The sequence below is a fragment of the Bombus fervidus genome, chromosome 2 (genome assembly GCF_041682495.2).
Source record: "Bombus fervidus isolate BK054 chromosome 2, iyBomFerv1, whole genome shotgun sequence".
NCBI classification, from domain to species: Eukaryota; Metazoa; Arthropoda; class Insecta; order Hymenoptera; family Apidae; genus Bombus; species Bombus fervidus.
This window is the reverse complement of record NC_091518.1, coordinates 11,411,220-11,428,558: the sequence shown is the minus strand read 5'-3', so window position 1 is coordinate 11,428,558 and position 17,339 is coordinate 11,411,220. Positions and strand designations below refer to the sequence as shown.

General features: G+C 40.7%; 1 protein-coding gene and 1 long non-coding RNA gene across 2 annotated transcripts in view; both read left to right on the top strand.

Annotated features, from left to right (window-relative positions):
- Positions 1–17,339, top strand: part of LOC139997837 (coiled-coil domain-containing protein 102A) — a 331,009-nt gene that overhangs the window by 111,653 nt on the left and 202,017 nt on the right. The gene's annotated exons all lie outside the window — the stretch shown is intronic.
- The window catches only part of LOC139998269 (uncharacterized), a 67,279-nt gene that overhangs the window by 2,135 nt on the left and 47,805 nt on the right, over positions 1–17,339 (top strand). The window lies entirely within an intron of this gene.

The following is a 17,339-nucleotide window of genomic DNA, read 5'->3' as shown; positions in this document are numbered from 1 at the left end:
GAGCCGGTTAGCCCGAACGCGATCATCCAGCAAAAGAAACAAACGAATACGACTAAGACTTAATTAGCCAGCCAGGGTCGGTCCAGGGTGCTCCACGTCGTTACGACAAAATCATTTGTGGCCTCTCGTCGGGGTCCCTCGAGCGCGTCCGATTGGTCCCGACGCGACGATTTAATTACCGGCGTCTTCCCCTCTCCCGTCCTACCTTCACACCGGCGTACCTCTTCGATAATTAATCGACCGCTTAATTGATTAATCGATTAATGGTCGGCTACGATCGAACGCGGCCGGTACCGGCCAGATAAATCGTGTAAGCGCTTCGAGCTGTCGCGAATCTCGAACTCTGCTCCCCATCGTTCTTTTTTTTTCTTTTTCTTTTCCTCTTCTTTTTCTTCCCTTTCTTTTTTCTGCTTTTGCACAGTCACGACAAGACAAGAACATGAACGCGCTCTGTCCTATGGGGTCCAGAATAAAAGCATTCTCAACGCTGGTTATGTCTTTATTTAATTTTTATCGTTGACCATCGATTACAGGATCTTCCCTCCGCTTTGTTACAGACGCAATTATTTCGCGATCGAGAGTTTGATCAAAGTTCCGTTTTATCCCGATAACGCGAACAAAGGGAAAAGTCTGCAACAACATCTGTAATTGTCAGCTCGTTGGTACACCGTCGAATACAGAACGTGGAGTGTATAGGAATCGTACACGATAGATGTTGAATTCCGTGTTCGCGGTTTCCGTCGAGTTCTACCTTCGGAAGTTTGATTACACCGTGGACCCTTCCGATCCTGCGACCGGAATTAGTTTAGCACTTGATTTGCACTCGTCAAATACCCGAGGTTGATTACGTCGTATGGCGAGATCTTAAAACTGTCAGTTAGTATGAGGTACTTATGTTTAGAATTATTTCTGAACTATGGAAATATCAATTTCGATAATAATATGATATTTTATCGATAAATCTATCTCGTGTTTTCTTCTATTAGAAAACTATGTAATTTTAAAGTCATACTTATCCTATACTTATGTACTGTTTCTTGAATATTTTTTTATTATTTTTTACTATTTTTATGTTTTGATTCCATCTTTGTTTGTCGTTACATCTCTAGTCGTATTTTTCTCATGATTCGATCACTAGGCGTACAATTTAACTTGTAATGGAGGGTGTTCCTTTTTTTTTTTCTATCGCAATCTAAACTTTTGCCGAGCAATAACTTCCAGGAATAAGTAAAAATTGGGAAACTCGTCGCGAGCCGAGACGGAACTCCCCGGTGAGATTGACGCGTGGTCCGTCGTAGTAACGAAGTAACGTAACTCGACGCGATTGTAACGAACATCCGAACTAATCTAATTTACCAGAAGCTTCTGTACACGACAGTGTATCCGTGCAGACACGTCGTGGCGGTTTTCCCTGTGTTCTACGTAGAAATTAGTTTCCAAAACAATTCCGAATTGCAAATGGACCACGATTGGGATTCCTCGTTGAAATCCTCTAACTTGTACTATGAATGACTGATAACGTCTTTGATAAAAGCAAGCCGACATAATCTACCTACTGCAGTAAATATCGTCGATCCTTATAATTCTTATTGTTCTTATATTTTATAAGTTTTCTATAGTAGAAGAAAGAAAATGTTTTTTCTTTTTATAGTATACTTTTATAGGTGTAAATATCTCATATCTACTTAAGACTTATAATGGTATCTTTATAGAGCCTGTACATAAAATATACGATGTATTAAGAACAATTTAAAAATTTCATCGATGGAGTTGATTAAAGTATTGTTTCATGCCTTTCTAACGTTCTTTTTATCACACGATTCCTCATCTCTTGTTCACCAAATCTGTGTGCCTTCGTTAGTTCTTTCGAGGTTTACGTGTCTGGTTTGTTTAGGAGGTAGTGGAGAACGTCGGTATAAATCCAGGGTTTCGTCAGTCAGGGGGTCAACGGAGCCTTTGATCTAGATGAACCTCCTGCGAGATCCCGTCGTGCAACATTTCAAGTTTCTTTCTCGAATTCCTAGATCCTCGGTCATATGTACGTTCCAGATCATGTACGTGATCCGAAGAGAGCAACAGATAAGATTCGTTTCCATTAAATTTCATTTCTTTAGCTTCGTTTACTGCTCCCTTGCGCCTTCCAATCAATGTTTTGCTGATTGACAAGATGAATTAATTAGCTGACAATTAAAAATTAATATTTCCCATCTGTTCTTCTAACAAGATCAATTTACAAACTTTTATTGTATCTTTTATTAAATTTTTGTAAATGTTATGTATAGATGATGTTATTGGCTGGTTATCACCTATCGTATCACGTATCACGTATTCGTTAAGACAGCTCTCGAAAAGACAATTTCCGTGATCCAGTTTTGTTGTCGAGTTCGTAGTCATTGGTTCGCGGGATGTTACATTAGAGGCAGCGATAACTCGCGTCGTAATCAGCGCACGATCATTCGCGTCGTAATCAGCGCGCGATCCAGCCTCGTAAAAATATAATTTACCGAAGCGGGAGAAAGAAAAAAACAGAGAGTGCCGGGTAAAGAATGCAATGATGACCGAGAAAGAAGGAGTCGTATTGGAGTTGAGGGAGAACGATAGAAGACGAGGAGCAGAACCATTGCGCGGGCTCAAGCGGAACGAGTCACGGCGGAACGATGGATGCGCGAAATTTATTACGACGGTTTAAGAATATAGGTAATTATTTACGTTTATTGTCCGATGCTGATGTTTATGGTTTATGTAAATTATATCCTGTAACGAGGGGAGGGGGATGGTTAAGTCCCCTTCATGATCCACTCTCGTTCATTTGCGTCCATCGTGTCGCGAAATCTTATTGTTCGAACGACAGCACGTTCTTCTTGTTCTTTTTTTTTTCTTGATATTTTACGAACGATGAGACCGAGGCAGATCGATCAACTCTACGATGAATATTCAACGCGTCGTAAGATTGTTACCTCTGGAAAAACAGTTCGATTATACAAAATGTAGGGTTATTGGGGCTTCGAAGCGGTATACATACGTATATTTGCTACAAGGATGTCTGTCTTTATCGAGTATTATTAATATTTACATGATAGTGTCGTTATCATATATCGTACATTTTGTTTTATCAAACAAAAAGCTCATACGTTTTAATTCCTCGGTGGACATTACGAAGTAACGTAATAATTTTCTGAAAATATCCTCGATCATGCCTCCTTTGTCATACTTCTCCTGAATCGGACCACTTTTAAAACGAGTTTCCATATCAACATCGCGAACGTTCCACGGACTCGTTAATTCACCGCGCTATTATTTTCACCGCGAACATTACGACGTTTCTTGCGCGGCAGAACGCTGCTTCAACTGGTAATCTCTTCTCACGGTCGTGCACAGTGAAAAGAAGGAGGTGGATGAGAATGATGAGAAGGTGGAGAAGTGTCTTGGAAGGACAACGACGAACTCGACTGGATGACGACGATGACGATGGCGGTGTGTTGTTGGTGGTTGCCGACGTCGAGAGGGCCTTTAACGTCGCGTTTGCAAATTGGAACATAAAATCACGGTTGTAACGGGCGCCGTTGATTGTTCGTTACCAGCGCTGCCTACGCATGGTGCGTGTATGCACCTGCGGTACGTGGTTGTACGCGTGTGTTCGCCCTGACGGAGGCTAACTACCGTGGAACGATGCATATAAAAGGCCGTTCCAATATTTCATCGGCCGGTATGCGGTAGAGCCATCGAACGCCTATCGAGATCGAATCGATTTCTCATCCGATCGTTCAACCAGCTACGCAACGATCTTTCTAGATCGTATTTTGGCCATTTGGCAGTGGTACCATTCGTTATTTTGTTGATTCTCGTTGATTGTTCGTTCCTCGATTAAAATTCTAAGCAAAATTTCTGTCCATAGGCAACATATCGTGCAGGTTATACCCGATAAATTAAAAAGATACGCGCATAGAAAATATTTACATCTCAATTTTAAAGCATCAGAGGAAAGAAATTTTATGACATCGGAAACTTATTTTTACTGCGATTCTAAATTAATTTTGATTATAATCCCTTCTCGCAAACGCCGCTGTATAGTCTTAAATATTTACTTTCTCTCCTCGTAACTTTTAACCTCGATCTTAACGCTATCTTAAGTATCATATCATCAAACAAGGCCGATTACAATTTCGAAAGTTCCTCACCGCAAAACTTTTCTGCCTCAAGACCGGATGTGACGAGTTCTTACACCGGTGTTGGTGAAGCAGTGAGTTTCTCACCGCGGCGGCGGCGGCGACCGCATGCGTGAGCGACGTTACGCGGCCTGAAAGCGTAGTCGGCGTCTTTCCAGGTAATTACGCGGAATAGATTCGGTATCTCGATGTCTGGTTACCTCCGAGGGGGGAGAAACGACGACGACGGGTAATCCAGCCTGGACGAAGCATTTCGATCGGTCGTTTCTCTCTTAACAAATGTCCATTACAGTCGTCTTCTTGGTCCTCGTTGAACGTTTGCCGGTCACCGTTTGCCCGGTTGACATGTTCGGGGGCGGTCAGGGCCGAAAGAAGAAAGGTATTAGCTAGAAGAGAAAAGAGGACGAGAAAGAAGGAGGCGCGCCTTTCCAAGGCACACAGGGCCCCCGCCGGGTTACTAATTGCAATCACGGTCAACAATCTGCCGAGGCAGCAGGCCAACGGATGCGTCGAAGAGAACCTTACACTGAGAAGTTCTCTTCTTTGCCGGCCAAACTGCATTAAGCCTGCTTCACAGTGACTCTTCCTGATCTAATTCTATAAGTCCTTTCAAATCCTTGAAAGATGAAGTCATGAAATTATATGTGCCACTTCTCTTTTCTTTTATGTGGAGTTTAATGATATGACGACTTTTGTGGTAGTATACATTGAGTTGGTATAGAAGCTTGATATTTGATATGAAGATACCCTAACGGCGCGTTTCGGCAGATTGTCGCGGTCACGATCTTGTATACTCGTTAACAAAAGTACACACAGTTTATGCATAGTATGAAGATTGACTGTGACGTATCGATAAGCATACACATCATTTATTCAAACAATGATAGTAGTAAAACCGTAAGTAAGACGATCTTCGAAAGAATTATATGTTTACATATGTAGACGTTTCTTAATTAGCATCAGATGTACAGAATATCGCAGAATATATAATTCTCTAGACATTCTGTGTATATTAGAAATTTTCGTTATTTTATCTTCGCGAATCCTTCGTAGAAATTGTAAAATTTCTTAATTTATCGAGGTTCTATGGTAAGATACCTAATAAAAGAATCGATTGGAGCTGGCCTGCACTTTCGGTGACGAATGTACGCAGAGAGAGGAAAGGAGCTCGGGGCAGGCAGATTGGCTGATAGTTTGCATGGGCTAATGGGAATTCGCGATGGTTACTAATTGGGTAGATCGTCGCTCGTCGATATTGGCCGGCAGCGCCAGCGGAGAGCGACCAATGGAATCTCTCTATCGGCGGAACTGACATCGGCTTTTGTAAACCGCGGCTTCGCGACTTGGAAAAACGTGCCGGACGGCGCGGCGGTCCCTTCTTTTGCAAAGTCGAAGGAAGAACGCCTTTCGGTACCCTTTGCTATTCCGCCGATTCGCTCGGCTACAAGCAGGTTCCTCGAATTCCTTCGCCCTGCAGGATCGCTTTTGCGGTTCCCCTCTGGTTCTCGTGAAACTCTTGATTTCCCAAATGGACAATTAATTTCGTTTCTTCGCTGGTCCCGCGAACTTTTTCATTTCCTTAGACTTTCTTGATAATTAATGGAATTTCTTAATCTTCTTCCTCGATAATTCTTCTTCATTTAGTTTTGTCTTTTGTCGTTGTATAGTATTTCTGCAAATTCATATTTTCGTGGTTATAGGTAAAACAGGTAAGGTAGAATTTAGATAGGGATTTGTTTCGCTAATTATTATAGATGTTATGAGGAGCACCGGACTTTGAATATTTTATACAGTGGTTACAAAAAGTATTTACATAAATACTACATTGTATTTATTGCAGCATATTGTACAAACTAACTAATCAGATCCATATTAAATTTTGCATCATTTAGTAGTATTTTCATGTAAGTGCAGTGTGAAAATGAAATATAGAATCTGATAAAAAGACGCTTCGGCAGAAAATAAGAGTCTGCGTAGACATTTTTTGTAGACACTGTATATCTTTGCATATTACATGTATCTTTTTACTTCAAACATTACATAGCTACATAAAAATCCACAGTCTATCTATAATTTCGCTAATGTAACTGCTTGCTAATCGATTGATTAGTCTCCATTAGCAAAATATTACTATTCATAATTCGTGATTCTAAGATATCTATAATTCAATAGATTATGAATACTGAAATTTTAAATGGAATATTTCTTGCGACACTTCGATACGATACTGATTATGAGTGGCATAAGTTTTACATGAATGAGATAAGGGAAGGTCGCAGGAATAAATTTCCGATGAAGATTACGAGTCTTTTGTCTAGTTTCTAGATCCAGCCTTAGCTTGTAAAATATACATCGGTTTGTGGACATATTTTAGGGAACCGTCGGAACGACGTCCAGAAACGACGCGAGAAGGGTGGCTGGGCCTTCTCCTGTACACGTGTAAAGTATAAGGTTATACCCGTAAAGTCGCGCCGAGCGATAACGCGTCTCCGATACCAATCTAGCATGACGCATGGCGTCCTTCCGGAGAATTATGTTGCCTCCAGGTATTTATTGCCAACAGTATGTCGCCGCGGCAAATCCAAAGAGGCGCTATTTGCGAACGAACGAACTGGAAGAGCTGAATTTTACTAAAATTTTTGCCCAACATATCAAACCAAATTGTTTCATAATGTTCGAAGCTTCTGAAGATCTTCAGCAACTTACGAAATTACTATTTTCAAGAAAACGTGTCGAATATCAATTAAGATGGCTCTACGAAAATATGAATTGAAATTAATAATTCGAATGATACATTGTTCATTAACAAATCTGGGCAAAATTTAACCGACTATTAAGTAATTTACAAAAAATATGCGATTTTTGAATCTATATAGGATTTCTAATTCATAGGCTACATGTTTCATTATCTCAACAAAAGCATAGTAATGACAATCACGAGAAAATCTTTCCATCGCTCAATCATGTCGTTTTAGAATTTTTTTCTCAACATTATTGTACCCAAAACTTCAGGAACACGGTACTTTTCCTAAAATAATTTACTGATATGCATAAGAATGACTAAGACTAATCTTGGAAGAACTCTTCAACGGTTTACCACTTCGTCCAACGATCTAAAATTATATCCCCTCTCCCTTATGTAATTATACGAAGAAAGGAAGGATCCTAGCAGGCTCTCGCTAAGAGTCCTCTTCAACGAGCAAGAACGTCCTTGCGGCTGTTGGTGAACGGCCTCGAGAAAGCTCTCCTTCGTTTCCGGGCTGCGCGACGTGGCGATGTGTGCCAGACACTCTCGCGCGCCTAGGAATTCCTGACCCTGCCCACCTTGACTGCCTACCCACAACGTAGCCTGGCCGCTGCTTGGAAGCGTGAACCACGGCCCCTGTAGAAGATAATCGCGGGCGTGAGCGCGCGTGCACGCTACTCGCGCACGCGAAACTCGCGTCTCTAGGCATGGGCACGGCCGCTTCGTTGGCATCCCTTTGTTGTACCTACTAATACGCGTCTATTTATAGCTGTGGCTAGCTAATAGTCGCGCGTACTGATTCCTAACGCCGCCTTCGAGCTATCGAATCTTATTACCCGGATTCGCCACAAGTTACTCTGAGAAGAATATTCGCGAGTATACACATTTTCCAATTAGAGTTGAAATTCGATAATTTGAATTTCAAAGGACGAAAGAACGAAAATTTTAAAGTTCAGGAGGTTCTGATTTAACGAAATTTTCAAGTGGGGGAGATTTAACAAAGGAAAACGATTCAAAGAGAGAGAATCGCTTTGTATAGGGACTAATATTTTTTGAACTGCAGTGGCTTGACGAAAGATAAGTTCAACTTCTAGAGGGCAATTATTTATTTACAGGAATATGTGATGATTTATGTTATGTAGCTTAGTTTTTGGGTACTGCTTATTGCAGAGGTATGTTCGCTAAAATTCTACGACTCTATTTCGAGAGACGAGGAAACAAGAAAGGAAATATTAGAGTTGAAGAACACTGTCTTCATTTTTCAAATTTGATATTTAATGTTAGCAACTGTTAATTGAAATTGAAGAGTAAGGAAGATTGCATTTCCTACTTAGAGAATTTTGGAATATTACCGTTCAAATTATCCTTGATGACCAACATCCTGCTGACACTATTCCAGATGTGAGACTTTGTTATAGGCAGAACTTCGTCGTTTCTCAATATGCGATACGAGGTTGTGCACGTGCCTTTGCGAAAATTCCTAAGGCCACCTTCGAACCATCAAACCTTTTCGTTCAGATTCGTATTCTTGCATGAATATTCGCGAGTGTACCTGTGCGAACTCGTTTTCTAATTATTCGCATAAATCAGAACGTCCTAGGCGGGCGAGAGCCGCGAACGCGTTACAAATCGCAGTGTGATCCGATGCAAATTGCAGCGGTGCATTCGCGTCCATCGCATCGGTTAAACCGATAAATCAAGATCGATTGCAAATGCAGCGCGGTCCGTTGCTGCTATGCTATCAAATCGATCGAGTCGTGGTCATCTGTTCGTTTGAGTTATGTCCGACGTGCTCCAGTCTGAAACGTATCAATTTCTACTGACAAGTTATCGACACTTTTAGGGAAACTCGCCGAGATTCAATTGCAGTTGTATAACGCAATAATTACATAACATTTAGATATATGTATATTATAGGAACACTTATATTATAGGACAGCACTCGAGGATTGCGAGTTGGTTGGTTCATTATTGTATTTGCAATTGTTAAAGAAAGTTGTTAAAGAAACTCTCGAGCATATAGATTTCTAACTAGTATAAAAGATTTAGGTCGCAGTCTTTTGAATATTCATTTATCAAAATACTTTAGCATTAGGCGTTGATTGCTTCATTACTATATTTAGAGTTGATTAGAGGAAATTGTTACAAGAATTCTTAAGCATATAGATTTGTGAGAATACAAAAGATATAGGTTATAGCCTGAGTATTCATTTGTCAATGCGAGGTATATGTAATTGACTCGCGCCAAACTCATTCTTAGATCCGTATGGTAATCTGAGGTAGAGGGATACAATGAATAAGGCGGAGGAGGAAAAGCTTTGCAGCCCATTGTTGCAATTTTTTTCGTGCCTGTATTGCTACATATGACGCGTGCTATCATGAAACACAATTTTACAGCGCAATCAAATTTGCAGGCGATGTCAGTTTAAAAATGTAAATTTCAAATCGACGAATTATCCAAGGAATCGTTACATTTCCATTCTTCTGTACTAAATATATATATACATAAATATTGGGACATCTTGAATATTTATTGTACTTGCCGCACTTCTTTTGTTTAAAATAGCCGCTAATTGATCTTTTATTTAACATACTTTAAAAAATGAAATTGCCAAAAGGTAACAAGCTTCACAAAGATTACAACAATTGAGTATTGATGTTATTCCCGATTCATCACACTTTCCCATCTAATTTTCCCTTATTCTGCTCACTTAATAATCTTCTTAAGCTACTTAGAAAACAGGAGAATATCGAAAACAACCTTCCATAGCGTCTTTTTGTTTAAGAGTTCTTGTTATTACGTATATGAAGCTTATAATCGTATTATATACTGTCAGAAAAATGTATTGAAAATTACGGAAGATATTTCAAGTAAAAACGTTCAATTTCAAACGCGTTATATCATTTGCAAATGAATGGCTTAGAACTGCGAGGACTTTCAGGATGACATAACAAAACAGAAACCAAAGAAACTAAACTCGTTCGATATTTAAATTTAAAATTTATGAGACATATTTCGCAATGCGATATAATGTCGGCTAAACGACGTTTAGGGAGTTCCATTACCATTCCCGAGTTGACTACGCATAACAACTGTTCGGGTATCCTCTTAGAGGCTTTGGAATCTCTCTTGTTGGTATCGAATGGGTCGTTCGCTTCATCAGGAAGCGATTGTCGTGCCGGCGAGAACACGTGGGACGACAATCATCGTAGGAACGATCGCCGAGATAGACTTTCACTGACATTCTCCTGCGGTGCCGCCTCCCACACCGTGTGCACGTGGTGATTAGCGACGAATTACGACGCTCGTTCTCATCGATGATATTTCTACCACGATAACGCGCGACGTGGGTTTCGCTGCGTGTCTCTCTATCGGTAGTGTGCCTCCTTCTTGTTCGAGACACAATGATCGCTCGACATCGCGTGCGCGATCGTTGAAACGACACCACTTGCTGCCTGGAGCGGTTCTCGGACAAAGTGTAACGCCTCACACTCGAGTTTCTTGGGAACAATAGTGAACTAGTTGGCACGTGATTTCTTCTCCATAACGATTTGTGATTGTTCGATTTTAATTATTTACACAAGTTCCTAAAAAAAGGAATATTTACAATGTGGTCTAAAACTTCAAGACAACGAAGATATGTCGTTTGATGCTGTTTTCTTCACTTATAAACAATCGAATTCTACATTAGAAATTTACACTTACATGTAGCTGCCTTAGGTCAATGAATCAGCTGACGAACGTTTCTGCGTGCATTCACACTGCGTGTTTTTCACTCTAAAGAAACAAACGATATTTCATTATATTTAATGCCACAGTCACATCATATAAATATCGCCCACTTCATTTTTTAATACTCAGCATACGTATTAACAATTCTGCTCTCTTAAAAGTGTGTTAGTGAAAAGAAAATACATAACATATAATGCTAAAGCATGGGTTGCAAAATATTTAAACTTATCTTGGCTTTTTATGAGATGAATATATAAAAAGTAATCCTAAGGAATAGCGTAGGTAGGAACTATGCAAATTGCACAGCTGACTACCGATAATTAACTTATATCCCATGTATCACACCACCTCTGTTAGTTTTGCAAATAAAAATCTATGTCCTTAATGGACCACAATCCGAATCGGCGACGTATTCACTATATTGCAATAAAGATATTTAAACAAAAGATTCGTGAATTTTGAAGGTGATAGAATCAATGAAAATCAGGATAATCAATACCGCTCCCTGAATTCCATTAAGCCGCGGTGTATCCGTGAAAAAAGCGCGTCACGTACGTGAATAGGCATTTATAACAGTAACCGTGCATCGATTAGAAATCGATCAATTGGATTTAGAACCCGATAGACTTTCACCGCCATTCTCGGACTCCTACGCTCACCAGGAAATTCCCCTAAGACGAATTAATTCCTACGCCGTGACGGCCTTAAAGGCCTTCATGGGTGCATTCACTTCTCGATACACCGACTACAGTAATGGCGTCGATGGAATGCTAGTATTTGTCGAACGATTCCCGACCATTTGTATCGTACCCGGCAGCTATTACGTTTTTGATGGATTGATAAAAATTGCTCGTTTGCAACCAAACACGTTTCCATTCATAAGACCGTTACATGAGTTGCTGATTTTATAATTAGTTTGGTCAGTTAGGTGTTTAAAGTTAGATACACTGCGGCGCATAATTATTTGAATACTTTTGATTTATTGCAAATTTATAAAGTGTACTTTTCAAATGAAACTCTTTAATCTAACTCTAGTTACTGATATCGTATCAGACAATCACGTATATTTAATAGATATTGGTGTAAATAATAGGTACTATTAATCGGTATAGAAAATTAGCAATAATTAAAAGTGGATAAAAATTTGTTCTGTGATAACATCTAAGTTAATTGATTTTAAGCGTACAATGTTATACCTGTATACGTTTACAGTACAATTTCCATGAAGTGATAACTATTTATTAAAGGTAAATATGAAACTATTAAAGACTTTATTAAAGAGTTTATTTTAATTTACATTAAAAAGTATATATATACTTTTCTTTCGGTTTAGCTATTTTTTAGCATCTGATCTCATCTATTACAAGAGGTAAATAATTAAGAAAAAAGGACTTTAAACATATCAATTCTTGATCGAATTGTATCAGATGTTCGGGTACTTATGCATGGATACATACTTCGAGAGTATGAACTTAAATAATCTTTCTTTTTCGAGTTATTTTCAAATACAGAGTATTTGCTACTTTCTGGTATTGGAGAGATATGTTTATCAGCGAATAGTCGTTCGATGATAACGGCATTGTAGACGACGTGTAAAAGAAGATTAATCCATTGCAAGCTATTATAGGCAGCTACTTCTTTGCAGCCTTTTATAAGTGCACCGGTTATCTTATTTATGGTGTTATGGTTATAATATTTCAATTGCCGCCCACTTGAATCGGGCCGCCTTGCAGGTGGTCAGAAGAACAGTTCAGACCAGAGCGAACATCGCGAACGGTGTTTGCCAGGAAGCATCGCCGGTGTTCTAACTCTAAATCCCAGGTTTATGAGGTTTCCGTGTAAGCCAGCTACGTTTCAAGAAATTTATTATCTTATCGTGCACCTGTGTGCGCACTCGCTGCGTTTCGCAAAACAACGATGATCGCAGCCAGATACTATCCCGCTACCTTATCGATTGTTAGTCTCGAGATCTTTTTCGCGTTATTCCAGATAAGAAACTATTTCTCGGGAGGAAAAAAATAGGAAAGATTAAGCGTCTGCAGCGTTTTTCCGATCATCGTCAACCCTACTGAACTTTTCTAACATTAAAGAATAGCTCTTTATCTTAAAATATTAATTAAAATTATCTTCTAAAAGAATATATACAACACGCTACATTGATATTATGTGTATTTTCCTACATTTAACGATAACAACCAAAAATGCCAAATCCTGTGATAGATTCATCGCTGTTATGCCACTCTTTTTTTATATCAAACGATCAAAACCATTTTCCAAATATCTATATGCCCCCACATTTAACGCTAACAATCAGGGATACCATATCCCAGCTTGACAAATTTATTGCTAACTATCATTCTTTCTTTATCCGAAACAATTAAAAATATTTCCCCAAAAATATAAGACTATATATCGATATGTTATATATTTTCATGTAACATGTAACTCTTACAACGAAAGGTACCAAATCCTATGACAAGTTCGTGGTAACAGCCACTCTAAGAAATACGAAGGCTGTCGTGGGTGGTAGAAAATGGCGTGGCTGTTATACCTATTCTCGCACAGAAAGCGAGCACCGTGTGGCGTCGGAGTCCCGAGCATAAGTCGCGGTGTTTACGAGATCCCCACGTAGGCGAGTGGCGTTTAGCGAAATTCATTACTCCACTCATTACTATCCGCGCGCGAGTTTCTCCCTTCCTTCGGATGAGCTTCTAAGTCCTTTCCTTTGCTCTCGGTTACGTGGCTACGTTCAAATCGCTATACTTTACGAGCGTGCCGGCCGTTTTCTCCCTTCCTCCACTTCAGCATGGGCATTTAGCATTCGCGGCGGCGTTAAAGCGTGTAGGTACGCGCACGGTCGCGTTGTCCGCGCGTACACGCACGCGGCGTACACACGGTCGCCGGCGCAGTTAATATAAATCTCGCGGAACCACGCGCGCTTTAGGTTAGTTCATAGATTTATGCGGGCGGCACTTATGAGAAAAGGACGAGAAGGGGACCCGTGTACTTTGGGGGACCGAGCGCGAAGAAGAACGAGAGGAAGAGGGAAGACGAGCAGGATCTATTGCCGCCCGCGGATTTATATATTAATTGCCTTGTCGGCCGCTACGCCTGCTCGTCCCCGTGTAAGAGAATTGTTATGGTAATGAAGGTGCCGCGCGTGGGTGTCGTGGAGACCGTCCGTCCAGTCAGGTTTTGTTTCTCGCGAGTCGTTAAAGGACCCGTGATTAAAACAGATCAAAGGGGCTACAGTTCTTGACCATCGAATTCAGGACACGTGGAGAAATTTCACTTTTGTACGGTTTTCTAGTGCCAGACAAAATGGCAAGTATTTCAAAGTATTTGAAAGAACAAAATGTACATTGTATATATGCATTCTTTATATTGGAACTCTTTCAGAGTGACCATATTAAATTTTAGTTTTTATAATATACACAGTTACAGAAGAAAATATTTAACTCGTTCCTTAATTACGGTATGTCGTATGCGCGCATACTACGTCATATAAGTGACGTTGTTCGTGCTTGTCCAAATTATTACTAAATTCGTAGATGTTGTATTAATGACAATTATATAATTTGTTTATAATTCATTACACTATATCCAATCGAATACTCTGACCGAAGGTATTTAGAGATTGGACAAATCAACTTCCAAAATGTTCAAAATCGTTGTCAAAATAATGAGAACATAAAGACACCGTCTACGAATCATAATGAAAAAGATAAGAATTGTAATAAAAAATAAGCAGGGGTACATTAACATTTACCTACGTGTATAATAGCTTTGTCACTAGAATTCGTCGACTCTTCGCAACTATACTAAAGCAATGAAAAATATTGAAAGTTTTGAGTGATCCTAATTCGATCCTAATTCAGTACTGTATAAAGAGAGAAGAAAAGAAAAATCGCCTTTAAGGTAATCCTTCGGGCGACGTATGTAATTTCACATAATTTGAAGGGGGTTCGAAGCATCGGAGTCAATCGATTGCAAAGGCTTGCTCCGCAAAAGGCGATCGAAAAGAAACGGAGAGAGTGGGAGAGAGAAAGAGAAGGGCCAGTCAGAGAAGCCTACGAAAAAAGGAGTCACGAGCGTCGGGAAGATCGATCGACGATTCTCTTCGACGGGCCGCCCTTCCTGTCCCTTTCGGACGTGTACGATGCATTTGTGACCACCTCGAGCTACGCAATTAGCGAGTTACGGCTCACCGGAGGCCGTTAATTAAATTGGAGCCGATAGCTGTGAGAGTGCGTCTTATTGCTCTCGTCTATGATCCTACTTCACTCCAATGTTTCAACTCTGTTCGTCATTCTCATTTTAGAATCCAGAGATTCGTGTTTTTTCGAATATTCGCTTCTTTCGCCGTTAATAATTTCGCGAATAAGTAAAAACGTCTATCAACTTAGCCGATATTGAAACTCGGGCCGATGACGCCGCAATCATGATTCAGCAGCGCATAATAAAATTGCTGGGGCGTGTCGTGAGGCGTGTTAAGCATGTCCAGAATCTCTTTCAAACAGAGTAATGGGTCGGTAGATAGGCACAGAGAAAGTTTAATGCACGATGTGGGTGTACTTAATAGCTCTAATTGTAAGCTAAGATATTTGAACACTACAGAAGGTGAACACGATAAGATACATTTCCTATTTTTATAGGAAAGTAGGTTTCAAATTCAGTACATTATCGATCAATCCCAGAATTGTATCTTTAGAATTGTTTTCTTATTCTCTATGAAATTTTTAAATTACTCTTTGTTTTAGTAATTATACCTTTGATTCTCACAAAGCTACCATTTTTTAAAGATTGACATCCTTTAACCTTATGGGATGTTTTCATTTTCAATCGTGTAATATCGAAATTCTCCTGTTTAATCGTAACACTAATTATTCATCAGGAAATTAACAAAAATGATTTTTCTCTTGTTACGAATAAAAATTTACAGATTCATAGTGATATTATTCAAAACTTCTCCTATCCTAAATCAACTTCCAACTAAACCCCCATGAACACGTGTTGTCTCGTATTCTATGTAAAGAAGCGTACATTCATCTAGTACAACGCTCCAATCCAATCCTATCACCGGTGTACTCGACTCGGATTCGCGACAGCACTTATTTAAACCGGCCACCGATTTGCACGTTGACGCACGCCGACTTTGTAGCGTCGTCGAACGACTTATAACTGGCGGATAATACGGATGAGGAATAGCAGTCTAGCTAGCCTTCGAGGTCTTGGAGAATCGTTCGGAGTTGGGACCAGCTATTCGTGCGTTATACGAGACTCGCGATTACACACTCGAGTACCTTGCAGGTAGATAGCACGGGATATCGTGGACGGGACCGGGGTGTGTATGTAACAGAGTGTATATGTCCTGTGCGTATACCCGGACTGATATTTATTGGGTACCGGTACACCGGGTGGTACCCTTCGCGTGCTCCGTAACGTACGGTACCGAGTTGATATCGATTCCGTGCGAGCGACGGGAGATAACGATCGTTCGTGCTTTTCGGATCGGTTCTGGCTCTCCGGAAACTCTTCTAGGTAGGTGATGGTTATTACTTACTGCCAGCCGTTGGTCTTGTAACTGGAGACTTATGGGACACCGAGTATTCGCTATTACCAGGGTGTATACACTTGCCATTAACGCACCGTGTTTTCCTACGAGTTTAGAAGATTTTTCCTTCTACGGACCCTTATATACACCTTAGGTTGTGGTACACTTGTATCCGTCCAACGTTATCTTATACCTGTCTTCTTTAACGCGCGTCATTCGTCGTTATTCCCCGATATCGAACTCCACTTCCACGATTCTGTCAATATCGTAATTTTCATCGGTATACCCCATTGGAGTAGACCGTGGGAAGGGATAGTTTAGGTAGTCGATAAGTGGCTTCTAATTTTCGTCCGGGAGAATAGTATCTGAACCGGGAATCGGATCCCTGGTGACACGCGGTTACCTCCTTCGGAAGATTCGTATCAGCCGCTGCTTCTCTAAGGAGTTGAACGACTCCTCCTGGTGGTTATTAGAGAGAGGTACTGGTTAAAGAGGAACTGGAGGAATTCCATGTTCTCCCTCTTCGCCAGTTCGAGCGTGTGTCTCATACGGACCTACTGTTCTGTCGTTCGCTGGGACCGGCAACGCCCGTTTTGCATGCCGACGCGGTGGATGTTGGAACGAGCTACGTAGGGCTCGTTTCTCTTTGCCTCTCCTCTTATCGTCTTCTTCTTCTCTTCTTCTCTCTTTTCTTCTCTCTTTCCTCCCACCCCCCGCGTTACTTTCCCTTCTTCTTCGTTTATCTACCTACCCTCATGCTGCCTCTGCTCCTTCCTTCTCTTTCTCTAAGTTACACTCGAGAGTCACTCGAGAGATTCTTTTACCTTTGCGCGGGAAATGGCCGCGTAGCCCTACATGGCGGCGAGTCGTTAACGCGGTGTCGACGGTTTTCTCCTCTTGACAGTTCCTCGGCATTGTTGGCGCCTACCTGCTTGGATTCCAACGACGCTCTACCTATCACGAGCCTCACCCTCGCCTTTAGCCTTAATAAGGCTACGGCAGACGTTTGCCACCTTCTGTGTCCTCAGGCGAAATCAACGTTATGGATCTACCGAGTCGACCGAGTTGCGAGATATCGCGCGATCGAATTGATAAATTCGCTAAGAGGTTCTGGAGCGTGAAGCACGATCATGGGAATGG